We start from the raw sequence: 9,526 nt of genomic DNA on the forward strand, positions 1-9,526 counted from the left end.
TGATTTCTCCTCCCTCTTCTGGTATATCAGAAGGGAGGACCTGACCAGTCGGTGGCACAGTAAATAGAGCATAGGACTGGGATGCAGAGGACCCAAGTTCGAAACCCTGAGGTCACCAGCTTAAGCATGGGCCCACCAGCTTTAGCACAGGGTTGCTGGCTTGAGTGTGGGATCACAGACATGACTCCATGGTCGCTGGCTTGAAGCCCAAGGTCGATGACTTGAACCCGAGGTCGCTTGATTGAGCAAAGGGTTGCTCACTCTGCTGTAACCTCTCTGGTCAAGGCACATATGAGAAAGCAATCAATGAACAACTAAGGAGCCGCAACAAAGAATTGATGTTTCTCATCTCTCTCTCTTCCTGTCTGTCTGTCCCTATCTGGCCCTCTCTCTTCTGTGTCTGAAGAAGAAGGAGAAGGAGGAGGAGGAGGAGGAGAAGGAGGAGGAGGAGAAGGAGGAGGAGGAGAAGGAGGAGGAGGAGGAGGAGGAGGAGGAGGAGGAGGAGGAGGAGGAGGAGGAAGGGAGGGAGGGAGGGAGGAAGGGAGGGAGGGAGGGAGGTGTAGGCGCCATTTTTGATCGCAGGAATGACAGCCTACGATATTCCTCTGTAACATGAGTAATAAATGGCTACATTTTCTGCAGCCGGTCCTCCTGGTGGTGTTTTTGGAATATCTGATTATGGAGGCTGACATCCCTGGCCTGGAATTACTGCATTGCACTAAGCTTCAAAAAACTTATGCAAAAATGTTGATAAAGTAATTTCTCCCAATCACTGAGTCTTCAACTTTATCTATGTCAGGCACCAAGAACTTAGTTTAATAAATACTTAGTTTAATAAAATACTTAATTCTCGGCCCTGGCCGGTTGGCTCAGTGGTAGAGCGTCGGCCTGGCATGCAGGAGTCCTGGGTTCGATTCCCGACCAGGGCACACAGGAGAAGTGCCCATCTTTTTCTCCACCCCTCCCCCTCTCCTCCCCCTCTCCTTCCTCTCTGTCTCTCTCTTCCCCTCCCACAGCCAAGGCTCTGATGAAGCAAAGTTGGCTCAGGTGCTGAGGATGGCTCTGTGGCCTCTGCCTCAGGCGCTAGAATGGCCTGGTCGCAACAGAGCGACGCCCCAGATGGGCAGAGCATCGCCCCCTGGTGGGCGTGCCGGGTGGATCCCGGTGGGGCGCATGCGGGAGTCTGTCTGACTGCCTCCCCACTTCCAACTTAAGAAAAATACAAAAAACAAAACAAAACAAAACAAAAAAAACCAAAAACCCAACTTAATCCTCACAACCAACTGAGAGATATAATATTATTTCCATTTTACATGAGAAAGATTACTTGCCCAAATCACATTTGGGTGCCTGAACCCATATTCAGACCTTGTCACACCTGGCTTGAAACCCACACAAGTACATGAGCGCCCCAAAGCTCAGTCAAATGGAAGCTGGACTCTACTGGGTGCACGTTCTTCCTATAATACAAGAATGGGCCCTACCCATTTCAACTTTCAATACAATATTTCCTGCATGATCTCCAAATGAGTCTCAGGCCCCTGTCCTAGAGTTGAGAGGGACCTAGGGATTGGAAATTTTAACAATCATACCAGAGGATTCTTATAAGGCAAATAGGTAAAACTCTTTAGGTAGCTTTGAGCAAGCAGAGGTTTGTTCTACAGACCTCTTGAGGTGTGCTCCCAGCAACTGCCACTCTTCAGGAAGGGCACAGCCACCAAAGCCAGGGAAGAAGAAATCCTGTCCTAATTGTGATACTTGATTGTACCCACCTCCATAATTCATAGAATTTGGTGAAGAGCTTTGGCATCCTATACTTGCCCATCTCTGTCTTCCTCGCTGCAGGTGTAAGTTAGGGTGAACTGAGCCAAAAAAACAAACGGAATACGAGAGGCTCTTCTGTACTGAGAGTTGCCCCATCCTAGGCTATAGTGTGAAAAATGTCTCACATGCTGCATGGCAGAGTGGGAATGAATGGCTTCCAGAAAAATCAACCCAAACAGGATACCAAATGGAATGTAAACAATGATTACAACTCCGCTAAAATATATCTGTCAATGGACCAACACTAGAAACGAATAAGTAAAAATGATAACTGTGTGATATGGTGGTAATAACAAAAATGAATTTTCTTTTGTCCTCTATTTTGTAATCTTTCTGTGATGTTACTATTCTAAGACCTAGAAATGAAAGGTATATTTTTCAAGTTTCTTACTGTAGAAAACACTTTTCTCTAAACTTTTCTGTTATGTAAGTCATTTTAGTTATTATATTGGTTCTGCAGAAAAATTTTAGAAGCTGAGAATAATCATGTTGGTTATTATAAAGAATATTCTAAGTATACTCAATCCTGGTCTCAACATCCAATCACAGAGCATGGAGAATGGTGCCTTTATCTTTGATGTACAGGAGGGCAGAGGAGCACAGAGGCTAAAATAGAGTTTGGGGTCAAGCAGACACAGATTCAGATCTTAGGTTCAGAACTTTTTAGTTCTGTGATCTTAAGCAAGGCATTTACTTTCCCAGGTTCCTCAACAATAACTTAAAGCTGATAAGAGCCAAAATTTCTTGAGAACTTTTAACATGTCAGGCTTTATTTAAATGCATGATTTATTTCAATCCTCATATTTATCTTAAGGCATTGGTAAGAATCTTATCTGTATTTTATAGATGAGAAACCTGAGTTTTAAAGGGGAAAATGAACTTGCCTGAGGCCATCCAGCCAATTAAGAGTAGAGATGGATTTCAAAGCCAGGGTCAGTCTGACCTTAGAACTCATGCTCTTAACATCACCTTCTCTTACCTTACATGGGGCTGGTAAACATAATTCAACGGTTGCTGAGAAGATGACAGTCATCACATATTTTAAAAATTTTGCACAGTGTCTGACACATAGTAAGCACTTACTATCTATTAGCTATAATCTTATACTGTATATCAGAGATGCAGGAATGGAGCTGTAGAGGTATTTTAATGGATTAGCCATTGACTGATGGATTTATTTTCATATCTGTCTTTGAAGGGAACCCCCGCCCCCATTAATGTACGTTTCTTCCAAGCTGTGTGATTGGGCAAAGAAGACAGCCTTCCCTGATTAAAGAAGGGATAAAGGTGGACTTTCACTGCACATGGCCTGAGATCATTCTGAAGCAGTAAGCAATAAGAAGAGAAAGTACACAGTAGCCATGTCCTAATTCCTTATTCTTCACTTCCGTTTTAGGCTGAGAATGAAAGAAGAAACAAAACTGAAAACTGATCTCGTTTATTTCAAAATCATGTTGCTTCTGTCAACTTAAGATGTTGAACCAAGAAGCCACAGCCTTAGAGGTGATCTGGCAGTTTATGTTAGAAGTGTCTGACCTTGCTTGGATGGGTCAGGAATATGACCTGAGTCTGACTAATGCAGGCATTAGTCTTCATTGCAGAAGAAGAAATTCAGGATTTTCTAGAATGATCAGGAGACTCAAGAGAATTCACAGGTGTTAAGGATAGGAAGACAATATAACCAGCTGTTTTCACTTACAATAAAGGCCAATGCTTTTTAGAGATGAGAACTTAAGATGGTCCTTATAGCTAACATGGGTATTCTCAGACCCCAAGAGTATTTATACATTCTTAAAGTTGAGATTACCACATCAGGGATTCTATTTAAATGTTATATTTACTCAGTTGGACACTTACTAGACATGTGCCTTTGAGAAAGTTAAATTCTCTTTGCCTCAGCTTTATCATCTATAAAATGGAGATAATGTGTGTATATCTTTCAGAGTCCTGAGAATGTATGCAAAGTATGAGCAAATAATAGCTGGTTTTATTAATAGGTCAATAAATACACTGCTCACAAAAATTAGAAGCTATTTTATAGCTTTATATTCATTTTGAAATATCCTCTAATTTGTGTGAGCAGTTTATAGTAACATACGGTTATTATATATAAATGTTGCATTTATTTTAAGTTGAAGCTTCTTGAAAATAATTTTATGTTTGGCCCCCAAAAAACCTTGGGGAAACTGGGGCAGCTCAGCTTCATAAAAAATACTAGTTTAGCCTGACCTGTGGTGGCGCAGTGGATAAAGCGTCGACCTGGAATGCTGAGGTTGCCGGTTCAAAACCCTGGGCTTGCCCGGTCAAGGCACATATGGGAGTTGAAGCTTCCTGCTCCTCCCTCCCTTCTCTCTCTCTCTCTCCTCTAAAATGAATAAATTTAAAAAAATCTAGTTTAAACTTCCTCCTTTTCTTAAATGAGTTTTTCCATGACTAAGTTCCTTTTAAAAAAAAATAAAGTCCTGTTGATGGTCAGAGGCATCTTGTCTTTTTTCTGGTATGGTACCATGCATCAGTTTCAAGTGACCAGAACCCTTTTTCCTACATAATGTTAGAGTTACATCAGGGGTCTCAAACTTGCGGCCCGCCGAACAATTTTGTGCGGCCCGCAGACTAATCCACGAAGTTCAAAATATTTTGGATAAAATTAAGTAAGCCCGTGGATTAGTCTGCGGGCTGCACAAAATTGTTTGGCGGGCCGCATGCGGCCTGCAGGCCGTGAGTTTGAGACCCCTGAGTTACATGATTCATGTTCCATTTGTAATTCTCCAAATTCTTCTTCTGAGGTTCTGGGTTAGGGTGATGAGCCTTGGTTTTACTCTCCACGCAGGGAGCAAATGTTCAAAGCCACCTATTTCTGAGATATGAATGCCTCTTTTTTTGCCACCAGCACCTTATGTAAGCATTTTATTCTCTTATTTAAGGCAACAAATATCTATGTTGTCAGGTACAGTGATTAGGGCTTTTCTATGCACTTCCTATGAATAAGGTGAATCTTTTATCTAGGCCACTGTGGGGCAAACAGCTGTGTTAGGCTTGCTCGCTGGTTTACTGACCGCAAGCACTTTGCCTGACGAGTGCATCTATGTAAGGCTATGGGTGCTTTCCCTTGGGGGCGATTCTCCCAGATCACTCTCCCTCCACTGCCAGGTGCGGTTTTCCTGATCCTTTGCCCTTTCAATGCAAAAAGCAGGTTTTCCTTTGTTTATTTGTTTGCCTGTCTTTGCGAGCCTCCAATAAACAGGAATGGCCCGACGCTGTCTGGCTCCGCAGTTCCTCCACCATCTGCTCGAATTCAATGCGAGCCTGCAGGCCTCAACCGTCAGCATTATGGCCACCCTTTTGATTCAGTAATTTCATCTCTGGAGATTTATAAATATATACCAAAGAAAGAAAAGGTTGGGCCCTGGCTGGTTGGCTCAGTGGTAGAGCATCGGCCTGGCATGCGGGAGTCCCGGGTTTGATTACCAGCCAGGACACACAGGAGAAGTGCCCATCTGCTTCTCCACCCCTCCCCCTCTCCTTCCTCTCTGTCTCTCTCTTCCCCTCCCGCAGCCAAGGCTCCATTGGAGCAAAGTTGGCCGGGCGCTGAGGACAGCTCCATGGCCTCTGCCTCAGGCACTAGAACGGCTCTGATTGCAGCAGAGCGACGCCCCAGATGGGCAGAGCATCGCCCCCTGGTGGGCATGCCAGGTGGATCCCGGGAGGGCACATGCGGGAGTCTGTCTGACTACCTCCCCGTTTCCAACTTCAGAAAAATACAAAAAAAAAAGAAAAAAGAAAAGAAAAGAAAAGAAAGAAAAGTTTGTATGCCTGAGTATGGGCCTGGTTTAATTTTAATATTGTAACATTGCTAGTGACCCAAATAATAGGGGGGTGATTTTTGAAATGTTGTATAATCTAGCTGGGATATTGTGCTCCCACTAAAAGGATCATTTTGAAGACTATGTTCCAACATGAGGAAATGCCTGCATTAGTCAGCTACTGTTGCAAAACAAACTTGAAATCTCAGTCTTATAATAATTAGCATTTATTTCTCACTTATGTATTGCAAATCAGCTGCGTGTTGGCTAATGTAGTTGGGATCAGTTAAACTAGGCTTCTGGTCATGAGCTGAGTTCAAGACTGCTTTATGTCTCTCATTCCTCAGTGACAGGTAGGCTGCCCAAGGCATAGTCTTCAAATGGCAGCAGCAGAAGCCCAAGAGAGCAGACCGAAGGCTGAAATGTGTAAAGCCTCTGCACACATCACAGCTACTAATAACATTTTAAGGGCCAAATAAAGCCACACGCCCAAGCCCATATCAAGGGAAAATATACTCCAGCTCTAACGTTAGGAGCTATGAAAGTATAGGAATAGGGAGAGATGAAGTGTTGGGAACAATAGCATGGTCTCAAACAAAAGGTTAAATGGAAAAAAACACACACACAGGATGTAAAGTTGATTGTACAACTTGATCATAACTATGTAAATATTTTTGTGTATCAACGAAGAATAAAAATAAATAAGCAAAACTGAAAAAAAAAGCTATGCCTAGATTACAAGATGAAGAGAACTTTTCTGTTGCCTTTCTCCATTTTTCAAACTTAACACAATAGAATTCTATTACCCTTCTTTTTAAAAGCAAGTTTTAGGAACTTCTCATAGGAGGCAAGTTAGTTCACCAAACTCATTGTTTTATCCATTACATGAATGGTCAGTAGAAAAATTTTAAAGCAAGTTAGTCAATTATTCTTAGTCCCCACTGGTTCCTAATCTTAAATTCAAACCTAATGAACTTCCATCAACATGGATTTTTAACTTTGTTGCCTTAAAACCAGTTTAAATTCCTTTATTCTCTTCTTCTTCATTATTACAGGGTTGATTATTCTCCAGTGACCTCTTTGAATACTCCAAAATTAGATATCCATTTCATTGAATAGAAGCATTGTCCATAGTAGGTTCTGATCTTCTGAAAGTGGCAAATCCATTCAACAAATAATTACGAGCAGTGTCCATGTTTGAGGGACTACACTAGTTGCTTTTGGGGAACTCAAGATGTGTAAGTGACCATCCTTACTTTCATGGATCTTACGGTCTTTTTTTTTTTTTTTTTTTTTTTTGTATTTTTCTGAAGCTGGAAACGGGGAGAGACAGTCAGACAGACTCCCACATGCGCCCGACCGGGATCCACCCGGCACGCCCACCAGGGGGCGATGCTCTGCCCTTCTGGGGCGTTGCTCTGCCGCGACCAGAGCCACTCTAGCGCCTGGGGCAGAGGCCAAGGAGCCATCCCCAGCGCCTGGGCCATCTTTGCTCCAATGGAGCCTCGGCTGCGGGAGGGGAAGAGAGAGACAGAGAGGAAGGAGGGGGGGTGGAGAAGCAAATGGGCGCTTCTCCTATGTGCCCTGGCCGGGAATCGAACCCGGGTCCCCCGCACGCCAGGCCAACGCTCTACCGCTGAGCCAACCGGCCAGGGCCTCTTATGGTCTAATGGGAAGAGAAGTGTGTGCACATCTATTTTAGGACAGAAAGAACAGACTAGGAGACTGGCTGAAAGGATCTTAACCCTGGTCGCATATTAGAATCATCTGAACAACTTTTACTAAATACCAACAGGAATGCTGGTTTAATTGGTCTGGTGTATGTCTAATATATTAGAAATAAAACCAAAGGTCCCTTTTTCTTGTCAGCAAAATAACTAAGCCAGTCCTGTGTTGTTCAATGCAATTTTGTTTTTCTGCCTATTAGGTCTTTTTTTAAATTGCCTTGGAAATATTTTTATTTCTAGATAATTTTTAACTTCTAGAAAGGTTTAGGATAACTTTGATGCAGGGAAGGCCTTAATGCAGGAGAAAGTGTGGTAATATTCTTTGGGCTATAATTTCAGATAAAGGCCATCACTCTCTAAGAGGTGAGAGAGGAGGCAGGGGTTGGAAAAGTGCTTTTAGCTGCCTTCCTGGACAGCTCAGGCCACCAGACGGGCCAGTCTGAACTGTCTTCTCCTGTCCAGAAGAACCTTTCTGTTACCTCCTTGCTGCACCAATTCCTTGATGTTTCCTCCTTTTTACATTTCTTTGGAGGGGGACTTCAGTGTACTTTTAGGTGGAAGAAAATGAAGCTCAGCAAGAAATTAGTTTTTGATGATGCAAAAGATACCACCAGTCCATTAACATTTGGGTAATGGGAGATGTGTGAATTCTCTAAAAATAATTTAAAGAGTCAAAAGTGGGGGCACAGCCCTGGCTGGTTGGCTCAGTGGTAGAGCGTCAGCCTGGCGTGCAGGAGTCCCAGGTTCGATTCCCGGCCAGGGCACACAGGAGAAGTGCCCATCTGCTTCTCCTCCCCTCCCCCTCTCCTTCCTCTGTCTCTCTCTTCCCCTCCCGCAGCCAAGGCTCCATTGGAGCAAAGTTGGCCCGGGCGCTGAGGATGGCTCCATGGCCTCTGCCTTAAGCGCTAGAATGACTCTGGTTGCAGCGGACCAAAGCCCCAGATGGGCAGAGCATCGCCCCTGGGTGGGCATGCCAGGTGGATCCTGGTTGGGCGCATGCGGGAGTCTGTCTGCGTCCCCGTTTCCAACTTCAGAAAAATACAAAAAAAAAAAAAGTGGAAGCACAGCCAGGAGCCAGGAATATGTGTGGGTGTCATAGGTAGTAACATTGCCATTCAAGCTCCTCATAAACTCTTAAGAGTTGGATTGTAAAAATGACACCAAATCATAATGGAAGAGCCTGACCAGGCGGTGGTGCAGTGGATAGAGCGTCGGACTGGAATGCGGAGGACCCAGGTTAGAGACCCTGAGGTCACCAGCTTGAGTGCGGGCTCATCTGGTTTGAGCAAAGCTCACCAGCTTGGACCCAAGGTTGCTGGCTTGAGCAAGGGGTTACTCGGTCTGCTGTAGCCCCACGGTCAAGGCACATATGAGAAAGCAATCAATGAACAACTAAGGTGTCGCAATGAAAAACTGATGATTGATGCTTCTCATCTCTCTCCATTCCTGTCTGTCTGTCCCTATCTATCCCTCTCCCTGACTCTGTCTGTCTCTGTAAACAAACAAACAAACAAACAAACAAATCATAATGGAAGAGATTAGGGATGTGCAAAGACCCCTTGTAGACGGACCACTTCCCAAGCCTGAGGAAAGGTACGAGCAGTTTCTAGCCTAGATGAAAGTGTTAACACAGAAAATGAATGTGAGTAAAGCATTGTCATATGTTGGGAAGAGTGAGGGGAAGGTTGGTGGTCAGCCTGGAAACTTTAGAAACTTGGAAAGAAAACAAATTCATCTGAGGCAGAGAATACGAAACAACTAGTCATTCAGTATTCTAAATTTGCTTTCTTTTGTAAATCTGACCTGTCTAGTCCTTACAGTGGCAATATCCCTATTTTATAGATGATTGCAATAGTCTAACATCGCCTGAAGACTTTATACCCTTGGATCATATTACCGGCTCCCCTGGCTGCAAGCTATGCTTATGTAATTTGGCTTCCTATGTTACTATTACATGTTCTGATTAGCAATAGCTTCTGGCCCACTTACTGCTACAATCCTCACTCTAAACTGACAGAGTGGCATTTTCAGTTATGCCTCGGTCTTTTTGTGAATTTGATTCGCATAAATTTATCCCCAAGAAACTGATCCAAACTTGGTACAAAGAGGAAATCAAGTTCGTAGCCTCTACAGCTTGAGACTCACAGCCAGTACGTGGTGCCAGCCAAGGCA

The sequence above is a fragment of the Saccopteryx leptura genome, chromosome 2, assembly GCF_036850995.1.
Source record: "Saccopteryx leptura isolate mSacLep1 chromosome 2, mSacLep1_pri_phased_curated, whole genome shotgun sequence".
NCBI classification, from domain to species: domain Eukaryota; kingdom Metazoa; phylum Chordata; class Mammalia; order Chiroptera; family Emballonuridae; genus Saccopteryx; species Saccopteryx leptura.